Source organism: Dromiciops gliroides, chromosome 6, assembly GCF_019393635.1.
Source record: "Dromiciops gliroides isolate mDroGli1 chromosome 6, mDroGli1.pri, whole genome shotgun sequence".
Classification (NCBI taxonomy): Eukaryota; Metazoa; Chordata; class Mammalia; order Microbiotheria; family Microbiotheriidae; genus Dromiciops; species Dromiciops gliroides.
In genome coordinates, this window is record NC_057866.1 from 208,849,747 (window position 1) to 208,875,315 (window position 25,569).

Sequence of the window (25,569 nt, forward strand, 5' to 3'; positions counted from 1 at the left end):
CACCTCTTCCTTGCATGAGAGAGAGGAGAGTACCAGCCACCTGGTTTCCCATGAGCTGTCAGGTGAGATTGCCAGCCGAATCCCCCTAAGGACATATGCTTAGACAGTAAAAATCCCCTAAAACCAATCTATTCATCTCCCCTTAAGGCACAGCCCACCACTACACAGATACAGTTGCAGATTCTAGTAACATAGCTTGTGTTTTATATCAATTAACCAGTCAACTGAACAGACGTTTTCAAATATTTCAGTTCTATACTTCCAAGAATGGGGAGACAACCGTTAAAGGCATTGTGGTATTGTGGACAGCACTCTGGGTCTCAAGTCAAAGTGCCTGAGCTCCAGTCTCACCTCTGACACTAGCTGAGTGAGCTTAGACAAGAAACCCAATAGCCCCATGGCTTTAATTTCCTGATATGTAAAATGAGGGAGTTGCATTGGATGTTCCTTCTATCACTAAACTTGTGATCCTGAGATTCTGGTAAGAATTTGGAGCCTTTATAATCATTTCAATCCTTTTTGGTATCTGAAGTCCTGTATTTTGTTGTTATCGTTCAGTCATGTCCAACTCTTCGTGACTCCATGGACCGTCACACGCCAAGACTGTCCACGGGGTCTTCTTGGCAAAGATACTGCAGTGGGTTGCCTTTTCCTTCTCTAGTGGATTAAGGCAAACAGGGGTTAAGTGACTTGTCCAGGGTCACTGAGCTAGTAAGTGTTTTGAGGCTAGACTTGAACTTGGGTCTTCCTAATTCCAGGCCCAGTGCTCTAGCCACTGAGCCACCAAGCTACCTCATACTGTGTATATGCTATAAACTGCTAACATTGTATTTTAAAACCCTAAGTTAATCATTGATTTTAATTTTACATGTCCTTTCATCGACCTGCCACTATATAGGAGTAAGAGAGTGCATATAAACATTCCTAAGTACTGTATCTAGCCAGCACCAGACCACATCCAGTTTAGTCATCCTCCAGGAGCCTTGGACCTACCTGGACAAATTGCTATCTGCCTTGTCAGCCCTTTGTCACCCCCTTCCTCTCTTTTTTTCCTTTTACTCTGGGAATAGTAGCTAGATCAACCTGACCATTGCTACTGGAAAGGGCATGACAACTTTTGGACCTTGTGACCCACTTACAGGCCCTGTGTGTCCCTGGACTACTACTCCCTTCTCTATCAGAGAGAGAGAGAGAGAGAGAGAGAGAGAGCGCAGGCTATAACACATTACAGATAAGAAATTATGAAAGAACAGTGACATTAAAAAGTCATCAGAGAAGTGTATAAACAGGAAAAAAGATGAATCATTCACACACAGAGAATGTGAGATGACTGGTGGGTAACCCACGTGCTCTACTAGTATGCACACAGTCACAGGAATGAGAGGAAGGTCCCAAGCACATTAAGTGGACCCCCTATTGCCCATTTATGTGAAGACAAAGAAGAGATTTGCACAGGATGCATAGACAATGGTTGGACTGTCATCTTCATCATTGGGTAGAGTTCCCATATAGATAAGACCCCAAATCAAATGGATATTTGAGCAGCAAAATCTAACCCATGAAGTAAAGACAAAGGTGATGCCTGATTTGTTTTTCACCAAGTTCAATGTACAAGGTAAATAAGGTCCACATATTTCAGGTAATTTTCTTCTCTTTCTCTTACAAAAGTTAACCCACTCAGCATCAGAACTCTTTCCCTGGGGCTAAACCAAATTGATTGGTAAATAAAAGAGCACAAAGCCAAACCACTCCTTGGTCCCTCACTAAAACACACTTCACATTTCATTTAGCCATCCACCCAGACTACCAATCAGCTCTCTGTAACAGCAACCTGTAGCTCCCTGAACCAAAGTGCCCTTTCCTGGACGTTGCTCCCCACATTGGAATGTAAGTTACTTTAGAGAAGAAACTATTGTTTTTCGTTTCTGTATTCCTCATGTCTAACACATAGCAGGGTAGATATTTAAGAAATGCTTTTTCATTCACTCATTCCTCTTCACCATCCCATTTTCCAAGTCTAGATATGAGTTGGGTCAATAGAGATGTGCAGCATTTGACAAACTGGATTCCCAATAGTTATTACTTTTTCAAGGACTTACGCTTCCCTTCTTACAAAGGATCTCAATCCACACATACTAAGCTTGAAAGTCTAACATGATGCCATTTAAAATGTTATTAAACCAATTAAAAATATAGTAGAGATCATCTTCACATGCTAAACTTGTGGCTCAAACTTATTTTTTTTTAGTATTACCTCCCATTACTCTGCTCCAAAACCAACCACTTCAGAACAACATGTCTACTCAAGATGCCCCCCAAACTACCTTGTGTTAGCCCACAGCCATGCCTTCCCTTCACGTCCCATTGGAAATGGCCCTCTTCTCCTCTCAGCCTGGTTAATGCCCATCCTTCAACATCCAGGTCAAGATTCACATCCTACATATGGAATGTTTTCACCCCAATCCAGCCTTACTTCTTGCCTAAGATCATTGACCTGGCTCATAAAAATCATAAATTTAGTCACAGATCCTGTATTAGCCTGTGAAGTTACCTTGTGGAATTCTATGTTCTTTATTATAATGCTACCTCTTATTTAACTTATTACTATTTCAGTATTAGTAATACAGCAATTATAATATTAGTGAATAATAGTATTATTATTTAACTTGTGCCTTTTTATATCCTATCTCCCCAACCAGAGAAGAATTGCTATACAAGAAAAAGAATTCAATAATTTATTTTTTGCATTCCCTAGAATGCCTTGAATACACTAAATAGGAGATTCCACGTCATATGTGAAGAAAAAGGCCAGTTTGGATTGCAGAGTGTGAGAGGGAGAGAAATGTTCAATAAGACTGGAAAGATCAGATGGGACCAGGTTGGGAAGGCTTTTCAAAGCTAAAACAGGATTTAGACTTTATCCCAGAGCGCATGGGTAGCCTCTAGAGGTGATTGAAGTCAGAGGGCCAGATCTGTGCTCAGGGTGAAGAAACTCTTTATTAGAAACTGGTGAAGCAGAGGAGAGAGTGGGACATTGAGGTGGAGTTCTGAGGAAGAGACTCAGAGAAGAAACTCATGTCAAATGGTCTCAATTTTCTCAGTTAAATAAAAGCCAAAGGGAGAGGTGGGTGATGGGAGGAGTAAGGGAAATACTCATAGAAACACTAAACCATTTCATTTATTACTTAGGTTTAACTTTATTCAATTATGAAATTTTTGTCATTCTGCTGACAAACACCAACAAACACACACATTTCCATATACAGAGAACAGAATAACAGGACCGGAAAGGAAACTACAAGTCTCCATTACATCTATCCAGTTTCTTTTTTTTTAAGTATATAAAAAATTCAGCTTATTAATTCTAAAACTGTCCCACTTGTTTGTAATTCACTCTAAAAATATTTTCTGTTATCTTCTGGCATTTATCAAATACTTCCCTGACACTAGTATTCCTTTCTTTCCCCAGCACTGCTATCACTAGCCTACCTTTCTCCTTCCCAACAACCCCTTCTATTTTTTTTAAGTCTCCCTTGTAATAAGCAAGCAGAGTCAAGCGACAATAAACCCGTACGTTGGCCATGTCTGATAATGGAGTTTTTGGTGTTACTGAGCTTCATGTTAAGAACTCTATGAGGAAGAGATGAAGCTCTTTGAGAGGAAGAACTATCTTTGAACTCTTTTTGAATCCACAGCATGGTGCCTCGCACATAGTAGGCACTTAATAAATATTTACTGCTTGCTTGATTGAATGATATTTTGGGTTCTACTAATAAATGTTCATCAATTGAATATGATATTTTTGGTATTCCTACTACTACCAGTAATAATGATAGAATTTATATAGAACCTTAATGTTTGCAAAGTGCTATATATATGTTACCTCCTTTGATGATGAGTTTTCGGATCATTTAATTTGAAATGTCAAGCAAAGTTTAATGTGTTAGAAAATAAGGTTGGTGTAGTAGAAAGATCTGGTACCGAGAGTCCTGGGTTCAAATCCTGACTGTCCCACTTATTAACTGTGTGACCTCAAGCAGTCATTTTCTAGCTCTCGGTGTCTCTGTTTCCTCCTATCTAAAATGGAAAGGGGGACTAAAGGATCTTTTAGGTTCCCTCCGATTTCTAAATCCTGTTTTTATCTTCTAAAAAACAAGATAACATTACTAACTCAAGCTATCCTGACAAAGGCTATTTGCTGATTCACCCACACTATTTCCTGTGCATAAATAGCATTTTCTGACCAAATGAACTTACTGCATCAGACCTATTGTCTCTATTATACCATGCAATCTGGCAAGCTGAAATTAGTTCACCACACTATGTCTTTTTTTGTAAAATCTCTCATGAATCTCTCACCTCATACTGTCACTGCTGTTGCTTTAATTCAGGCCCATATCATCTCATACGTAACCATCTTAATGGTCTTCTACCACTCTTATCTCCTTCCCATTTTTCTTGTATGTGACTGGCAGGTTAATCTTCCTAAATCAATGTTTTGATCACCTTACTCCCCCATTCAGAAATCTTTTAACAGTTACCCACAAAAACTCCTTGGCTGAATGAATGCGTTAAAATGTATTAAGTGTTTACTATATGTCAAGCACTGGAGGCATCAGAGAAAGGAAGCCAGTTCCTCCCTTCAGGAAGTGCACACTCTAGAGGGCACCTAGGTGGCACAGTGGATAAAGCACTGGCCCTGGATTCAGGAGAACCTGAGTTCAAATCCAGCCTCAGACACTTGACACTTATTAGCTGTGTGACCCTGGACAAGTCACTTAACCCTCATTGCCCCACAAAACAAAAACAAAAACCCGAAAACTATGTAGTGGGTTTTGGGGGGGCAGCCTGGATTCAGGAGGACCTGAGTTCAAATCCAGCCTTAGACACTTGACACTTACTAGCTATGTGACCCTGGGCAAGTCACATTGCCCCACAAAGAAAGAAAGAAAGAAAGAGAAAAAAGAAGTGCACAGTCTACATGTATGATCTATATCTGATTGCTTACCACCTCAGGGAGGGAGTAGAGGAGGAAGAGAAGGACAGCTAGAATCTAGAATTCAAAACTTTAAACAAAAAGGTTTATTATTTTTTTAAAAGTATTGAGATGTTAGAAAAGAGGTTCCTAAACATTTTTGGGAACTCGATATTTTGGTAATTTATTCATGATTCCCCTAGGGCAAAATAAAAAGCTAATAATTCTGTTTATTAAGTAGTTTCAAATAACAAAATAAGTATTTGTTTCCTAACAACTTAGTAGCTATTTGAGAAAAACCATATGTGAATTAAAACAAAAATATGATTATCATTGTAAAATAATGTTTTATTTCATTATTAAATGACTAGATTTACTTACACAAAAAAAAAAAGAAGTGTACACACTAACTGAAGAAGATGGTCTATAACAGAGCGTTCAGCTATCGGATAGATGAAAATACCCAGAAGACCTAAGGGTTCTACAGCAGGGTAGATGACAAAGTACAGGGTATCTATAAGTGACACTGATAGGTCAGATGATGGTGCTCTGGAGTGTATAAGGCATTTAAAGAGAGCAGATTTAAGGCTGAGAGGATGCTAAGAGGCAGTAGCAGAAGAAGTGTCAAAGCCTGGTGGTCCTCCATGTCATCACTCTCTAGTTTCTCTCTGCTTGGTTTCTACACCAAGATGTCCCTGCCAGGAGAAGCTGCTCCCCTCAAATCTTTTCATCTTGCTACTTAGTTCAGCCTTGGAACCTCAACATCTTCCCAGATTTCTGTCTCTCCTCTGACTGGAAGGCTGATGGGTGGAGCATTCAATTCCTTTCCTGTATAGAAGGCAAGGATCCAAACTTTCGGGTTTAATCTCAGATGCCTCATGCTGGCTACCTCATGGTGTTTCTCCCCAACCCCCAGCTTCCTTTTGTTGACTGTCTTCCCCCATTAGATTGTAAATTTAACACAGTGACTGACACATAGTAGGTGCTTAATATATGTGTTTTTTGTTTGGTTTGTTTGGCTTTTTTTAGTGAGGCAATTGGGGTTAAGTGACTTGCCCGGGGTCACACAGCTAGTAAGTGTTAAGTGTCTGAGGCCAGATTTGAACTCAGGTCCTCCTGACTCCAGGGCCGGTGCTCTATCCACTGTGCCACCTAGCTGTCCCTAATATATGTTTATTGAATTGAATTGATTCCCAACCCACCCAAATGATATGAGCAGTTGAACAGCCTAGAATGGGTCGGGGCAGCCTAGGCCCAGAGGAAGGGTTGAGAGGAAGGCAAGGGAGAGGGACATCCAAGGCCTTTTATGCTCTAAACCCATTTTTCCTTTTTCTTCTGCTACTCCTAAAAATGAATCCTCTAGACTAGGGCTTCTTCAACTTTTTCCACTCATGACCCCTTTTTGCCTGAGAAACTTTTGCATGACCCCAGGTATATAGGTACATAAAATAGGTATACAAATCAAACATTTACTGCCAAATTTTTTCATGGTCCCCACATTCAGTTATGTGACCCCATATGGGATCAACCCACAGTTTAAGAAGGTTTGCTATAGACTCACCAGGCTAAGAAATCAAATATGAATAAACTTTTAGACTGGGCAACAGGGTTAAGGTAGGATTGTCTGGAAGTGGTTGGATGTGTGAGAATATTATTATTACCAGAGGCCCCTGCTGTGAGAGCATGGGTTGACTTTTCTAAGGTTCAGTGTCCTGAAGTTACTTCACACCAACATGAGACCACACTCAACCAATCAGCTTGAAGCAGGGTATGAGGCATTTGGTTTTGTCAGTTGGTTTGGGGAGTTGGTGGTGGGAACCTTATGGGGTTGGCAGCTGAACCAGGAGTAGTTGAGGTAGTTTGGGTTTTCCGATTCTTTTAGAGACACTTGTTCTCTCTTTGTTAACCTCTAATATATTTTAATAAATGTTTAATACCTAAACTGTTAAACTGTTGTCCTAGTTAGCTTTCCCCACAAGGGGACAGATAGGGTGACCACATGCATTTAGTTTTACCCGTCACAGATGATATTATAGAAGGTAACCTAGTGTCAGCATGGGGCTTGGATATAAAGCACCTTTATGTGGGTCATACCTAATTATGATCAGGTGGTAAACTCCTTGAGGACAGGAATTACTGGAAGTCCTAAAGCTGGATCACTACTTGTCAGGGATATTGTAGAAGAGAATATTTTTCAGAGATGGACTGACTATGGATGGCCACCAAAGCCCCTTTGAATTCTAAAATTCTGTGATCTGATTTATCTGTATCCCTCCATGGTAACTGTTACAGTGCCTTTGACTTTGTAATTGATTTCATAGAATTTTAGAGCTGGATGGGTCTTTAAAGCTCATCTTTTTCAACTCCCTCATTTTACAGATGAAGAAACTTAGGCCACAGAGTCTAAGTGCTTGCCCAAGTTTACACAACTAACTTGTGTCATAAGTGGAAGAATACACATCTCCTTCTTCTAGGATTCAGGTAAGTCCTTTCTGCTTAAAGGCCACATTGAGAGGACGTGAGGCCACCATACCTCATTTCATCAGGAATGGAACAAAAATGTACATGGAATTCATGTTTTTATAGGACACAAATTACTAAAAATTCAGAACTAGGCTCTCTTCCTCTCATGCTGCTCATGATTTGGGGAGGGAGGGTTGGGGAGGTTTTTTGGAGCAGGGCAATGCGGGTTAAGTGACTTGCCCAGGGTCACACAGCTAGTAAGTGTCAAGTGTCTTAAGGTCGGATTTGAACTCAGGTCCTCCTGAATCCAGGGCCAGTGTTTTATCCACCTAGCTACCCTTGCTCATGATATTCTATCTGAACCTCAAATTCCACAAAATAATAGCACATTTTGGTACCCAATATTTTGACCAATAATCAAACAAGAAGCTTGGCCTTTGATTTTTCTTCAGCTGACCACTTAGAAATCACAGTCAAATTTCAAATTCAAAACTACAGGTTCCTTGGAAAGATATTTCCTAACAATGCCCACCATTTGGGTCTTAAAACTATTCTCAGATCAAAGAAAGAGGAAAAGGACCCATGTGTACAAAAATATTTATAGCAGCACTTTTCATAGTAACCCCAAACTGGAAGGTAAGGGGGTGCCCACCTACTGGGGAATGAATAAACAAATTAAAGTATAAGAATGTAATGGATTGTAACTATGCCATACAAAACAAAACAGGAAGACCTCTTGAAATGATGCATGGTGAAGTCAGTAGAACAATTTATGCAAAGATAACATGAGAAAAACCTTTGAAAAAACATAGAACTCTTATCAATGAAATGATAAGCCATGAGTCCAGAGGACTGAAGATGAAACATGCCGTGTGCTTCCTACCAGAGAAGTGATGGATTTAAAATGTGTTATAAGACACGCATTTTTGGACTTAAGATTTGTTTTGCCATACTATGTGTATTTGTTAGGAGGACTTTTTTTAAAGAATTGCTCAAGGAGGGGAGGATAAGGAGAGGGAGAGAAAATGTTTGTAATATTTATATAAAAAATGAAAGTGTTCTTATGCATGCAGTATGTGTTGAGTTACGTGACATTTTTCACATCAAATAATACCACAAACTTGTCAAGGCTAGGAAATTAAAGTTATTTCCTTGAAGTGTCTTGAAAAAATTTTTTTAAAAGAAAAATAGTGAAAAAGCTAAGTTCTAGAGTGACTTGATATTAACATTGTTTGAACCCTTACCCTCCCCCCAAATGCCTTTAGAACAGTTCACAAATGAAAGATTACATTGAAAGATAGCATTGATCTCGCATATATTTGAGAAGAACAAATATTTCTTAAAGTCCTCATTGCATATTGGCTCATACATTTCAGAGGTGGATTTTACTCCATTGCATGACTGCACCTTGCTTCTGAATACAAAGCCAACTCTTTACTTTAGATCTTAGCTTAAATATTAACAGAAAAGACCAGCACAAGCAGAAAAAAAAAATCTCTTTAAAAATCGACTTTACTCAATCAAAATTTGTACTCAATTTTAAATTGCACTTAAGCAGTGACATGAAGTTAACTGTGTACATGTCTTTCAAAACAGATCAAAAAATATCCATTTCTTTAAGCAAGATAGCTTTGAGGCATCATTGTATATCTAAGAATGTCCAGAGTGGTTTTTGATTCTTTGAATTAAAGTCCTGTAAAATGATCTCCTCTCTCTGTCTCTGTCTGTCTGTCTGTCTGTCTGTCTGTCTGTCTGTCTGTCTGTCTGTCTGTCTGTCTGTCTGTCTGTCTCTCTCTCTCACACACACACACACACACACACAGAGTCAAAAAACCTCTAATATTATCATCAACCAAGGAGGGATGGGAGTAGTTTTGGATCAAGCATTGTGGCTTTTCATCCCTACTGGGTCTTAGGTATTAGCACATATTTCAGAAATTATTACCTATGTGACCGTGGCCATGTCATTTAACACTTAAAGCCTCAGTTTCTTCATCTATAAAATGAAGTGATTGAACAAGTTGGCCTATTAGACCCCTTCTTGTTTCCGCTCTACAATCTAATGATGTACTAGGCAAACCAAAAGTCACCAGAAACCATGTTAAACCTTTGAACAGAGTGGCAAGGCCCACCACTGGGCTGCTGTGACAAAGGTAGATGCTTCCCACAAACTTTTTCAGGAGGCACATGAAGATACAAGCAGAGGGGTAGGAGCCCACTAGAGATGGGAGTCTAACCTTGGGCATACAGATGGTGCTTGCTGAGAAAGCACACAAGAATCCATGAAAATATTTGTCCCGCACTTGCTATGGGATCAATTACTGCTAAAATTTATGGTTCACATTTAGTAGTTGCCAGGTTTATTGTCTGGAGAAGGGCCTGTCAGGACAAATGATCCTTGGGACATGCAACTTCAGATTTTATAGCAGCACATCTGTCTGCCAATGGGGATGTCCCTGAACATACAGTCAATAAGAGCGTGAGGGCAAAATAGAAATGAAAAGAATCACCCGTTTAAAAAAAAAGGCAAAAAACCTCCCAGAAATATTAAAACCAAAATCCAGAGGGAGCTCCCAGGTTAAAAAAAAATAGGGTGGGGGCAGCTAGATGGCGCAGTGGTTAAAGCACCGGCCCTGGACTCAGGAGTACCTGAGTTCAAATCCGGCCTCAGACACTTGACATTTACTAGCTATGTGACCGTGGGCAAGTCACTTAACCCCCGTTGCCTAAAAAAACCCAAAAAACAAAAAAAAATAGGGTGGGTGCAAAAGTCAAAAATGCAAATGTTGATACATTGAACCTATGAGAAATAGGTGGCTGGGTTCCTTGACCACCAAAAACCACTAGAGACTACTGAAAATACACTTTTCTGCCTACAATCTTTTATAGCAAAACATTAATTCTGATAATATGCACTTTTCCTAACTGTGATCATGCAATCACCCATAAAATTTTCATTTTTTAAAAATTCTTTTTAGCGAGAAGAGAGGCAATGCAGGACTGAATAAGGAAAGGTGGGGGGCAGGAGTAATGTCAGAAGAACCCCAAGGTAAAAAAAGGGAAAGGGGCAATACCTGCCATCTCGAATCTCCCTTTCTACTGTATCCCCATGAAAAGTATGTCTCTGGATGAGTCCCAGCCCCTGTCCAAGTCCTGAACTCCTGCCTGGGCAGTTTGCTGTTAGCTAGGGCAGTTGAGGGGGATGGGGGGGATGCTTGCTCAGTCCCATAAGCACTGGAGAGAGGGCGAGGATGCTGACCATCTCATTTACCCCCAAACAGCTTCTTTTCACTGTGTACTTGAAACATACTTAGACACTTTCTGGAGCAGAGTCACACTTTTACAAATACTTTCCTCTTTCTGGCAACATAGCATTAGACCTGTCATTTTTTCCTCTACCGTACATAGCCGTGAATATGCTCTGTTGCCAACACAAAAGTGACAATGAGGTTACTAATAAAATCACACGAATGCTCGAATTCACGAAAATTAAATGTGTGAATGTTGAGGGTTGACTGTAAATGGTAGTCAGATGGAACCAAATGGAAAATGGTGCAGTGTCCAGAAGACTTTGCACTGACTGGACTGCTAGGCAGTGTGAAGGCTTACCACATGAACAACAATAAGGGGGAAGACCCCCTGAGATGATGCTTCCATGCCTCCAATGGAATTTCGACTGCAAGCAACCTCTTCTCCCAGATCATGGTTATATATTTTCTGCATGTCTACTTGCTGGAAAAGAGTATACAGGGCTAGTGAGTAGAGAGGTTTGAGCAGTGTGGGCCAAGAGAGAGCAGTAACATGATGGTGATGCATGGTCCAGTCTCCAACATGAACTTTTTACAGCTCCTGAAGTATGAAGGCAGCGGCTGAGTTGAAACCGTTTTTCATATCATCAAATGTCCCTTCACCTGTGGCCTCAGCTAAGCTTTTGGGTCTTTCGGTATTTTAGTTGTTTAGTCATTTTAGCCACATGCAACTCTTCATGACCCCATTTGCTATTTTCTTGGCAAAGATATTAGAGTGGTTTTGCCATTTCCTTCTCCAGCTCATTTTACAGATGAGGAAACTAAGACAGAGTTAAGTGGCTTGCCCAGGGTCACACAGCTATTAAGTGTCTAAGGCTGGGTTTAAAACTCCTGAAGATGAGTCTTTAGCAAATCCATAAACAGACACTATCAAGATAAAAACCCAGGGATGTAATGCCCTGCCAAGCCTGCATCTTTCATGGGGACAAAGGTCACCCAATGCAGTATAATTTCCACCATCTATACAAATTCATGTGCCTGGCACTCTAATCTCATTTTATCAATTAGGTTTTGCTTTTTTTTTTCTTATAGAAAGTAAAAAATATAGGCAGCTGGTGAGTGAGATCATTTCCTTCTACCCGAGTCCTTAAACTGAGTTTTAAAAGAAAAGGAGTTAGTAATTTGGCATAACTTATGACTGATTAAACCAGAAAAGCTATTTTTAGACTAGACTGCAACCAGCAAAATCCAACATTAATATACCTTAATATTAACTGCATAAGTCAATATTTAATTAATGTGCCAGAAGTTTATTAAAATGCTTAAATATTCTCAACAAATATATTTATTGGTCTGAAATGAACTGAACTATTTTGAAGGATAAATACTAAAAACCAATGCAATTTAGACTGAATCAGGATGAAGGAAACGAGTTTTTTGTTTTGTTTTTCCCAGGTCTGTCATTAACTAGTTTCATTACTCTGAGCAATTTCTCTTTCTTTTCTTTGTCATAATGAGAGGATTGAATTAGATGATGCAATTAACTTTTTTAATACAGCAGACAAGCATAAACACACAAACAAACCACTAAGTACAAAACCTGAAAATAAGTGAACCAAAACAAAAGGAATAGAGACATAACCCCCTGGAAAGATTGTGCACTTTAATGGTGAGCTGGTAAAACCAATGCCATCCATTATATTTAAGCTGAGATTTGTTACTAATTGTCTTCATTAGTGCAGCTATAGTCAGTTAGTGCATGTATTACTTTTCTGGATCTGCTTTATTTATTTTCTACCACTTCATGTAAGTCTTCACATAATTCCTTAAATTCTTTGTATTTCTAATGGCACAATAATTTTCCATTGCATCCATATACCAAAAGTTGTTCAGCCATTCCCTTTATTTTTGCTATTATAAACAGTGCTATTAATATTTCTAGCCATTATTATCTCACTGTCACTCTAAAAATGTAAGATAAACACACACACACACACACACACACACACACTTCTTACTCCATATAGAATATAAAATACAATGAATTGGGGCAACTAGGTGGCCGAGTGGATAAAGCACCAGCCCTGAATCCAGGAGGACCTGAGTTCAAATCAGACACTTGACACTTACTAACTGTGTGACCTTGTGTGTCTCTTAACCCTCATTGCCCTGCAAAAAAGAATCATTTTGGGGGTTTTCTTTGCTCTTTCTTCCTTTTTTTTCTTCTTTTTCCATTGTTTTAAAGTCTTATTTGTTTTATTAATGTTGTACTTGGGGTCAGATTTGCATATCAAAGGTCTTGTCCAGAGGTAGTCTCTATTTTTTTTTACAAGAAAAGGTGGAACTGTTTCTAATAAAAACCCACCACTTTTTTTCTCTATTTTTGCCAGATAACACAAGTCTAGCAACCACCAGTTTATCTGCTTTTTGATATAGATATATCAATCCAAACTGTTTTAATCTCCCACCCTCAATGACAAATGCTGCATAAGTCAAATTAGTACTTTCTGAAATGTGATTTGCTTCTACCTGTTTATAAGATGCTATCATTGGAGGGTTGAAAACTATTAGATTTCTGTGTGACTTAAATTTGAGGTTCCTCTCAAATGGAATTGAATAACCAACACTTTGTCCTCAGTTTACAACACTTTCATATGTGATTTCCTGAAGTACAGTTTTTAAACCCTGCTTCTTCATATTTTTTCTGAGAACAATAATTCTCAATTTACCTCACCTAGCCTTGTCCTCTTGCTCCAGTATTTTCATTTTCAGAGTTGATAGATCTTCTTCCATTTGTTTTTTTTTAAGTTTTATTAAATTCTTTTTTGACTCATTCTGCATTTTTTGTCTTCCAAGTGGGCCCTTCTATTCCTCAGAAAATCCACTGATTAATTATGATTTCTACCAACTGTTCCAAGTTTCAGAGTCTCATATTCATTTTTTTCACAATAGCATTCTCATTGATCTTATGTCAGTTTCTTTTATTGTGTTCATTAATCACTCTGAAGATTCCAGTTTTACTTCTGAATGTTGTATTATTATTCTTTAATTGCTCTTTCCCTCCTTTTCTTCTTTAACTCCATGATATTCATTTAAGTCATTTTTTTCTTACTTGTTTTAGTCACTTTTCAGTTTTCTACAGAGAATTTTTTTTTTAACTTTTTGTTGTTCTTTACTTTTGGGGGAATATTTCTGTCTTGAGATAATGGAGGTGAGTTGGGCTTAGAGATAACCATGGCTAGGCACATGGAGAGATACAAAGTGAAATAAGAAAAGGCTCTGATGGGAATTACAATAAAACAGCAGAGGTGGGGGTGTATAAAAATGGTTAATTTGGCAGGTCCCTCTTCAATATGGGTACTCTTTCCACTGATATAGATTCAATATCTGCTATACCTTTCTATCTTATATAATTCACACCCATTTCTTCCCATAGATCCTCAACAGTATATTGAATAGAGGCCTTATTCTGATTCTTTTAATATCTCAGGGGTACCAACATACACACCATGTTGTTTGTACAACCACTGCCTTTCATTCATGCTATGTGACTGGTCTCTCCTTTTCTAGCTAAAGGTGTTTCTCATTAATGTCACCTCTTAGATATGGTACTTTATAACATAAAATAATATGTACAAATAACCACCAAAAAAATCATGATTAAATACATAAGAGAAGCATAAACAGGATATTATAGCTTGAAAAGAGAAAAAAAAAGGAGATAGAAGAATGAAGAGAGACAGAGACAGATTATTCCTAATGGGAGGGGTAGGAATGAGAAAAATCCTCATGATAAAAATATCACCTGACCTAGATTGAAGGAAAGCTTGGATTTCCCCAGACCAATATGAGAAATATACTCTAAACATGGGAAATTATATAAACAAAGATACAGGGATAGCAGAGCATTGTTTCTATGTAGGAAATAGCAAAAAGTCCAGTTTGGCATAACAGTAGATGGAAGACAGCAGTATGAAATAAGTCTGGCTAGAGAGGTAGGCTTCCAGTTTTGGAAGGCCTCACATATCAGACTGTATATCCTGGATTCTATTTGGTACACAGCAGGAAGTCAATGAAAGGTCTGGGGCAGAGGAGTGACATGATAAGTTTGGCATGGGTGTGGAGTATTAATTTGAGGGAAGAGAGAATAGAAGTGTGAAGACTGGTCAGCAGGATGCTGTAATAGTCTGGGTGGAGGGCCATACTTAGATAGTTGCAGTGCAAATAAAAAGAAGGGAAGGATACAAGTGATTTAGCAAAGGTAGAAGAGGTGACAGTTAGCAAATGATTGTGTGTATTGGTCCTGAAGTAAGTTTAAGGTAACAGCCAGGATTTGAAAATGGGTGATGAAAGAAAGAAAGAAAGGAAGGAAAGAAGGAAGGAAGGAAGGAAGGAAGGAAGGAAGGAAGGAAGGAAGGAAGGAAGGAAGGAAGGAAGGAAGGAAGGAAGGAAGGAAGGAAGGAAGGAAGGAAGGAAGGAAATAGGTGACCATATTGCTTCTCTATAATAATTTAAGATATCTGTCAAATTTTGTGAAGTCAATCATGTCTTGGTATTTCTCGTTGTCACCACCCACCCTCAGCAGACTCTTAAGTACTTAGCCAAGGTGTTTCTTACCACCTTGGTTTTAAAGGAAAAAGGTAGGTCACATTGCCAAGAAGGTACTGCTGGCATCACAAAACAGGTAGTCAATTTCTCCTATATCTCTGTGACTTCATGACAGAGACGATGACAAGGGCTCTCAGTGACCCTAAAGAGGAAGTTGGCCTGCTGACCTGGTAGAATCTAGTTAACTCTCTCATAATAAGCCTTATTCAAGCATGTCAGTATCTAGTTGTTGCCTGCAGGCATCCAATTTATGGTTCATTATTTCTGTCAATAAATAATACAAATCTTAAAGTCCTCTAGGATGAGGTTCATCAAACAGTACTGGATTGACTAAAGTCTGTCCAGTAAAAATGCTTCTGTGACAGCAGATTAAAATTTACACAATAATAATAGTAACTCATGTTTATAAAGGACTTTAAAGTTTACAAGATGTTTCCCTCACAACAACCGCATGAGATAAGCAGTGTAATCATTACTTCATCCATTTTACAGATGAGGAAACTGAGGCTCAGAGAGATTAAATGACTTGCCCAGAGTCACATAGTTAATACATGACAGAGGGAAGATTTGAACTCCTTTCTCCTGACACTGAGGCCAGTGGGAGTCACTACATTGTGTTGTCTCTCCATTGTTGCAATGCTGGCTAATGACCTCTCCTAGCTGAATCTCAACAATAATAAATACAGACGTGACACATAGATGTTCTTAGTACCACAGCCTTGAGAATGTGGTTACATAAACACTCTCTCTCACTCACTCTCTCTCTCTCTCTCTCTCTCTCTCTCTCTCTCTCTCTCTCTCTCTCTCTCTCTCTCTCTCTCCCCCTCTCCCTCTCCCTCTCCCTCTCCCTCTCTGTCTCCTTGCCCCCATCTACTAGACCATGTTGCCTCCCCTTTGTTTCAAGGGGTGGCAATCAGTCAAAACTAACCCAACTGTACACAAGTGCTCCAAGCAGTTATTTACTATAGCAGTAGGACTAAATAACTGTCTGTGCCTTTCAGGAAAGACCTATGCAATCTGGAAAAGGTCCATAAGCAACAACTTACGAAAGCAGGGTGCAAGGCTAATGGAAGCATGACAGGAGGGGTAAGGTTTCTTTATCAGCAAGAAGAAAGAACTGAAAAGGGATTTTCCCCTCTAAGAATACCCCGCTAAATTAGAGGAAAAGCTCATTCTCCTGGAAAACATTAGATAGGAAAACCAGAATACTTGTGCCTGATTTTTTAGGGAATGAGGAGGAGTTAAAGAGCTCGATCCAAGCAAGCACATTCAACTCTGGAAAGTTCTCAACTCTATCTGCCATGTTTAACAAATGATTCTGCCATCAGTTTATAACTAAAGCAAACACTGTGGCTTTTGTCAACACAAACAGAAATATACACATAGGCGATTGTGTGCACTGGTACACACACACACATGCACACACATACACACACATCCTCTAAGCAAAAGTCCAAATGACTGTCAAACATCAGTGGACCTGAGTTTTATTTCCAAGTATGTAAGGAGTGACAGACCATAATTCCTTTAAGTCATGAATTCTGCCTATCAGAGTGAAAACAGCAGCATATAGAGGTACAACCAGCCCTCTTGAATGTTGCAACACAGAGAAAGTACATTCTCCTCATGGGATAATATCAGAGAAGGCTTTTAAAAAAATGGAAGCAGACAGCTAGGTGACGCAGTGGATAAAGCACTGGCCCTGGATTCAGGAGGACCTGAGTTCAAATCTGGCATCAGACACTTGACACTTACTAGCTGTGTGACCCTAGGCAAGTCACTTAACCCTCATTGCTCCGCCCCCCCAAGAAAAAAATAAAAAACATGGAGGCTCCCTGCTGTGAGTCCAGAGGCGGCTGCTGCTGCACTCTTGCACCTCACTTCTCTCCCACCCAGGTATGTCAAAAAGAAACTGGATAGCCACTCTGGGCAAAGAAACCAACCTTTATTTCATTTTATTTTATTTTGCGGGGCAATGGGGTTTAAGTGACTTGCCCAGGGTCAGACAGCTAGTATGTGTCAAGTGTCTGAGGCCAGATTTGAACTCAGGTACTCCTGAATCCAGGGCCGGTGCTTTATCCACTTCGCCACCTAGCTGCCCCCTGAAACCAACCTTTATTAAGAAAAAAAAAAGGTTCAAATTATCAGATTGATTTGTGTTGGACACATGAAAGAAAGAACACCCTGTCGCAAACCAGGAAACAGGGAATTAATCAGACCCTGGACCTGACTGACAAGCCATGAATTTGAACTGTCCAAGGACTGTGCTATTACTGCTTAAGTACCTGCCTTACGGAAATCAAAGTAAGCCATTCTCTCTCTCTGAGAATGGCTCTAGGTTTTGCTAAGAATCAATAATAAAATGGGTGCTTGCAAAATAAATTAATAAATAGAAATAAAAATAAAATAATTTTTTAAAATGTTTTTTAAAATTATCAGTCTCCAACTAACTCTCATCCTGGTCACTTCTCCAGGTGTTGTACTAATTGATAATTGCACACCACACTGGGAAATTATGAAAACCAAAGGTGGGGTCTTCAAAAGCATTGCATGAGCTCTTGACTCAGAGAAACAAAATCTTTAGACTGATTGACATTGTTTTAGACATCCTGTATCTGGAATCTGAGCAACACTACATTCTTTGGCAGGGCACGATTGAAGTTTTCACCAAAGTCCCAAAAGTTGGCATTCCCAACAGTTTCACTTTCTGTACTGCACATATTCCCCTTTCTCATAGTTAGCCAGAACTTCCATTAGCCCAAAGGAACAACAAACAACTTTAGCAACTTAGACTTGCTTTTTGCATAGCTTACAGCAACTGGCTCCCTCCACCCCCAGCCTAGTTACTGATTTACCTTTCCCCTAAAACACCAGTAGGAAATATTTGCCCCAGAGCATGCTAAGCACTTTGCATATTGAAAATATTCTAAAGAAAATGAAAACAACACTAACAGAAAGTGAAAACCCATCGAAGAATTTAGGAATGAGAAAGGTATCATGGGAAAAGTACTGTTCACAAAGTCCCATCCTATTTTAGATTTAGAGCTCGGAAAGACCTTCGAAGACACTGACTCCAATCCCCTCATTTTCTATATGAGGCCTACAGGGGTAAAGGGTTCCTCTTACTGACTTTATTATTATTACTATTAATTCCTATTATCATTACTAAACTCTTTATGCAGGAACACCATTCAACTAGCTTTCAGTATGTTCAAAAATTTGGATTTTCTTTGACTCTTTCCTCTCCAATCACCTTTCATATATCCCATAATAATTTATCAAATCTTGTTGATTCTGCCACTACCATATCTGTCACGTCCATTCCCTTCTCTCTATCCTCTCAGCTACCCTCTTAGCATAGGATGTAATTACGACTCATCTGAACTGCTTAACTTCCCAACTTGACCATCTATCTAAATGCTTGTCAACTCCATAGGATACATATCAAAAATGGAGTTCTATCTTTCCTCCTATAAACCCAGTCCTCTTTCACACTCCCTTTTTTTTTTTCTTTTTGCTATCATTACCCAGAGAACCCAGGAATAATCATGGACTTTTCCCCTTCTTTATCCCCCCCCCCAATATGTAATCAGTTGCTAAATTCTGTCAGTTCTACCTCCGCATCTTTCCCATCCAATCCCTTCTATCCACTCAAACCACCTATCTCAGGTCTTCATCCTCTCAGATGTGTGTATGTATGTGTGTGTGGTATACATACACACATACAGGTGTGTACATGTATACACACCTGTATATGTGCATGTATATACAGATATGACATATAATACACATTGTGTGTGCATGTGTATGTATATACACGTGTGTGTGTGTGTGTGTGTGTGCATGTGTACATCCCAGGTTAAGAAATTTTAATCTAGAGAAAGTCTCCCTTTGAGTGGAGCCTCTATGGAAGATCGGGAGGAGAACCTGGGCAAGAGTCACAAAGGCTAAGACTGTGTAGGCAGGTTGTGAGCTAGGCTGTTGGCAGGAGCCAGCCTTTTCATACCTTATTCCCAATTTCCCCACAAACACTCTGCTGACTTCTTTGTATAAGGAAGCAGTATCACAGTCAGTCAGTCATTTGTTAAGCGTCAACTATGTACCAGGCACTATGCGAATCCAAAGGCAAAAGACAGTCCTTGTTCTTAAGGAACTTACGTTGGCATCAGAAGGCAAAACTAAAACCAATCGGCACAAGTTGTAAAGAAGTAAATTTAGGCTTCACATTAGGAGAAATTTCCTAATAATGAGAGTTATCCCAAAGTGCACTGGACTGTTTCAAGAAGTAGGAAGGTTTCACCTTCATTGAAGATCTTCAAGCAACATTTGGCTGCACACTTGTTGAGGATACTATAGATAGAATTCTTCTTCAGGTTTGTGTTAGACAAGGTAACTTTCAAGAATCCTTCTAACTCAGTGATTCCGTTCACTTTCCAGATAATAGAATCACTGAATTTAGTAGGGGTAAAAAGGATTTTATGGATGAGTGATGTCAAATGCAAATAGAAAGGACAAGACACTAAACCACACATTAGAAACCCTGTGGATCCCATTTTGACTTATTTTTAAACTATAATTTCTATGTTTTATTATATTTTTATTTATTTTGTTAAATATTTTCCAATTACACTTTAATATAGTTTGGGTCACACTTTAAAATCTCATGGTCCACATGCAATCTGTGGACCGTGTATATGATACCTCTTTTATAGGTTATCAACTGGAATCCAACCCTTAATTTTACACATAAGGAAACAGAGGACTGGAGAGGGTGAGTTATCTGGGGTCACGTAGCTAAAGAAAATGACCTGACATGCAAATGATAAGATATTAGCCTTCAAACCCTTACTTTGTGATTTTCCTGACTTGTGAAGCTAGCATTATACTACTGTCATATATATATATATATATATATATATATATATATATATATATATATATATATATATATATATATATATATATATATATAAAATTTAGGATCCCCCAGGGCAAGGACAAAAATAGTTCCATAAATAAATCTATGGATCATTAAATATTAACTCTTTAGCTGTGAATATTATTTATTCTAAAAACTTTTTTAAGCACATTTCAGATGCAGCTGAAAGAATATTCAATAAAGACCGCAGTTTTTCAGTCAAACCATTTAGACTAAAGATCACAGATTTCAAGCTAGAAAGGACCTTCAAAGCCACCTTCATTTCACAGTATAGGAAACCCAAGGAGGAAGTGACTTGCCCAAAGTTACACATGTAATAACAAAAATTTGAGGTGTGATTTGAACTCAGGTCCCCTGATTCTGTTACCAGCAATTCTTTCCATTGTACCACAATGTGTCCTCCTCGTGTTATTATTCAAAGGGAAAAGAAATTTTTTATAAACCTAAAGAAAAAAAGGTGGGGAGGTTTGGGGGGGGGGGTTGAAATAGTTCTCAAATCGTATGCCATCACACCTCTGGAAAGTCCTATTCTGAAGCCATATAGCATACATCAGAATTCCCTTTGTGTTTCAAAATAATCACATTTTTCTCTAAAAATAATTAAATGTAGGCATTATGAGTATCTTTTTACAACCTTAGAACCAAAGAATGTTCCCATGGGAAGAAACTTTGGAGACTATCTAAAACAACTTGATTTATAAAGCTCTAAGTTACTATATGGAAATATTATTAACCCCATTAAATGGATGAGCAAACTAAGTATGAGAAAGGTGAAGTGACATAGCCTCAGGGGTAATAAATGTTGGAGGGAGGAAATGGAAACTCAGGTTGTCTGGCTTCACATTCCCATTTTACAGAGTAGTAAACTGGAACGCAGAGAGGCAAAAATGACTAGACCAGCATCACTGAAGTTGGTGGTAAAGTCAGGAAAAGTATCTTGGTTACTGGAAAATGTACTTAGAATTTTCCTTTTCCCAATTGTAACCTTTTTTGCCATCTCAGAAACATCTTGTATTTGATATTCTAGGATGAGGATAGAAGCTATTTTTACTCCCCAGCCCACTAGGGTCTACTTGACCCTGTGCCAGGATTAATCTTAAGTGGAGTACTATTTTAGGCAGTGCTGGTTAGATGGAGGGTGTGTCTCAATTCTCTTCTGGAGTTTGATAATTGCACATACCTACTTGCCTTGTGAAAAATATGTATGTATGTGTAAAAGCTGGTCTAGTGTTTTAGAGCTGGATCACTATGAGAAAAAAATTCTCCTAAAATCTCCCATGCTATGAACTGTTCTAACCATTCAGGAAAGCAATTTGGAATTATGATAAGAAAGTGACTAAAATATCTCATACCCTTTGAGCCAATGATTCCACTCCCCAAAGAGGCCAACAATTTAAAAAAAAAAAGTCTTATCTATACCAAAATATTTATAACAGCTCTTTTTGTAGTAGCAAAAAAACAGAGACAAAGTTGGTACCCACTAAGGTAATGGCTATCCTTTTTACTGATTACATGACATAGAAAAATCTAGGTGATCCAGCAAAGAAACTAACTGAGACAACAACTTCAGCAAATTTGAAGACTAAAAAAATAAATATACAAAATCAACATCATTTATATATGATAATAACAAAATGCAGGAGTTAATAGAATGGGAAGTCACATTCAAAATAACTACTAATTGCATAAAATAGTTGGAAATCAATCTAACAAAGCATACTCAAAACCTGTATAGATACAGTTATAAATGATTTTTTAAAAAAAACTTAGAATTGTTCATGAAAATATAATAAAAATAACAATACCACAAAAATGTATAGATTTTATGCTCTCTCAATCAAACTACCAAGGAGATCTTACACAGTGCTAGATAAAATAATTTTTAAAAAGTATTTGGGGGGCAGCTAGGTGGCACAGTAGATAAAGCACTGGCCCTGGATTCAGGAAGACCTGGGTTTAAATCCAGCCTCAGACACTTGACACTTACTAGCTCTGTGAGCCTGGGCAAGTCACTTAACCCTCATTGCCCTGCCCCACCCCCCCAAAAGTATTTGGAGGACAAAAAACTAGACCTAGAATATCAAGGAAATTAATGAACAAAAGTATGAATAAAGGAATAGCACGTCCAGACATAAAACTATATTATAATATAGCAAAATAATTTGGTACTCATTAAAAAAGAAAAGATCAATGAAATAGATTAGACAAAGTAGAATAATTAAACTTAATTACTCAATGTTCAATAAACCTAAAATTAAAGAATTTCATCTCTGATAAGAACTAGAAAAAAATTGGGGGGCAGCTAGGTGGATAAAGCACCAGCCCTGGATTCTGGAGGACCTGAGTTCAAATCCTGCCTCAGACACTTGACACTTACTAGCTGTGTGACCCTGGGCAAGTCACTTAACCCTCATTGCCCCACCACCAACCCCCCAAATTGGCAGAAACTAGCTTGGGACCATATTGTACATAATATTTCACAATAAATTTTAAATGGATACATAATCTTAATATTAAATATCATACCCTTGAAAAATTAGGAAATAAGCAAATCATACACCTTTCATAGATATGGATATGAGATGATTTCTTAACCAATAAGGAATAGAGGCAATTACAAGAGGTAAAATAAATAATTTTGAAATTTCATGAAATTAAGAAGTTTTTGTACAAACAGAATTAATGCATCTAGGATAAGAAGTGAAATGGTAACTGGGAGTGAGGGGGAAATCTTTATATCAAATATCACTAATAAATATTCGACATCCAAGCTATACAGACAACTAATGGAAATACACAATAGCAAAAGCTGCCTAAGGACATGATCAAGTAGTTCTCAAAAGAATTAAAAACTATTAACAACTGTTTGAAAGAATGAGCAGAAATGTGAATTTAACAATGTGACTTGACAATCAAGACTTCTCTATAACTCTAGAGAAGGAAGGAAGGGAAGAAGGAAACACTTATTAAGTACCTACCACGTGCCAGTCACTGTAGTAACCACTGAACAGTGAAATCATTAATCTTTTGAAATATCAAAGTACTATCACAGACATCTAAGTGATTGCAGAAAGGATCCAACTCTTGGCACTTAAGAATAAAAATAGAAATTCTTTGAGAAATAGAATCCTCCTACACAGGGCCATTAGGGATTCTCAATTAATGCTGGAATATACAAATGGTTTCCAAAATTGATACCAGAGCCAGACTTGTTCAGACAGTTGTCTCCTTATGTAAGAGAGGCCCTGTGTTATATAGTACAGAGAACACTGGGCTTGCAGTAAGGACTCCTGGCCTTCTTCTAACGCTAGCTGTGCAACCCTAATTGCTTAAAACCACTAAGCCTCATTTTTCTTACCCTTAAAATGGGAATAAGGGTATCTCACATTACTTTCCTCAAAAGTATTATAAGGGGCAGCTAGGTGGTGCAGTGGATAAAGCACCAGCCCTGGATTCAGGAGGACCCAAGTTCAAATCTGGCCTCAGACACTTGATACTTACTAGCTGTGTGACCCTGGGCAAGTTACTTAACCCCCATTGCCCCGCAAAACAAACAAACAAAAATTATTATAAAAATGTAAATTCTTCTTATTAAGACTATAAAGCACCTAGAAGAGGTATCCAAGATGTAGGAGGGAGAGTTGGCTTTGGAGACCACACCACCAAGGCTCAGGTCTCCCCTCTGACACATCCTGACAGTGTGACCAGTGCCACAGGCGACTCCCCAAGACTAAGTTGCTGAGCAGGGACCCATCTGTATAAATTGAGTGTTCCCAATACAATTTAAATCAGAGGTCCTATTCAAGGGGAACAAAGAAAAAAGAGCCTAGGACAAGCTGAAAGGGGGGGAAAATACTGCAAAGAGAAAATAGGCCATTTTGCCTAAGCTCGTGGCTCCTCCATCCTCATTCACTTAGTACTACTTATGTACCTTAGTAACCCATAGGGTGGGGTTGGGGGGAGGGGTGTCTAGTTGGGATACAAGAGAAAGTACAAGAGGTGGCTACAAGTAGGCCACAAAGAGGAAATCACGTGGCCTTGGTGTTCTATTGAAGAAAACAAACAAGCATTCCTTGCTTAGGATCATTACAATTCAGGACAATTCCAACTGCAAAGGTAAATACTAGGTACGAAGTTTTCAATGCTAAACTAATGTTGACAGAGGAAGAGCAATCTTTGTCCAGGAGCTAGAAGTCCCCTCCCCCAACACTGTGGGAGGTTACTTTGGGTGAGAGGAATGTAGTCAGGTGTACTGGAAAGATCTGGAAATTTGGAATTAAGAGGCCTGGGTTTGAATCCTGGCTCTGCTAGGACCTTTACTAGCTTTGGTCAGACCATGGGTGAATCAATCACTTAACTCCTGTGAGCCTCAGGTTTTTTCTTTCCATTTGTAAAATATTGTTGTTGTTCAGAGGAAGGTGTAAATCTTATGAAAAATACTCTAGAAAGGTCTGGTAAGTTGAAATGAAGTCAGGGTCTCCCTGGATCCTTTTAGACCATCATAGCAGCCAAAAACCCTAATCAGGGCTTCAGCTGAATTAGGCTGTGTACAGAGCAAAGATTAGAATCTTTGCTGAATGTGAAGCCCCCCTTGCCCTTGAGAAGCTTACGATCAGACAACAAATAAGAGATGGAAAAGTGAAGAATGAAATACAAGCAATAGTTGAAGGGGTAGAGGCCTGAGATCTAGGAAACCTTACCTATGGTGAAGATGCTCCGCTCATAGGACCACCATCCTTTGAGGTGAAGATGACCTCTTTCCTAGATCACTGTAAGAGCTTCCTAATTGGTCTCCCTGCTTCAAGTCTCTTCCCTTCTCCAATCGAAGATGCAGAGGCATTAGATAGATGCCCCGTACTCCACTCATTTGACCACTATCAAAGTATAAACTCTTATCAAATCCAGCCCCATCGATTGCAATGTCCTCCACATTGGTTTCCCTGCTTGTGGTCTCTCCACCCACCCCGCCTCCAGCCTATCCTCCAGAGAGCTGCCAAAGTAACGCTCCCACAGAACCCTGCTCTAGGGAAACATATACAACTCCTCAAAAACACAAACTCCTCAGTCTTCACAATTTGGATCCAACCTGTCTTTCCTTGCATAGCATGATTTCCCTTCGTGCACCTTATCACAAGACCACACCAGCCTGAACAACAACAATATTTTACAAATGTAAAGAAAAAACCTGAGGCTCACAGGAGTTAAGTGATTGATTCACCCATGGTCTCAGCATTCCATCTTCCATAGTTCCACCTTCCTAAAGACTGACCCTCATGCCTAGAACGCACTCCCTTCTCCCTTCTACCTCCTGCAGTCATTAGCTTTGTTCCAGGTCT

General features: G+C 38.9%; 1 protein-coding gene across 4 annotated transcripts in view; it reads right to left on the reverse strand.

Annotated features, from left to right (window-relative positions):
• IRF2 (interferon regulatory factor 2) overlaps positions 1-25,569 on the reverse strand; it is a 149,751-nt gene that overhangs the window by 65,550 nt on the left and 58,632 nt on the right. The window lies entirely within an intron of this gene.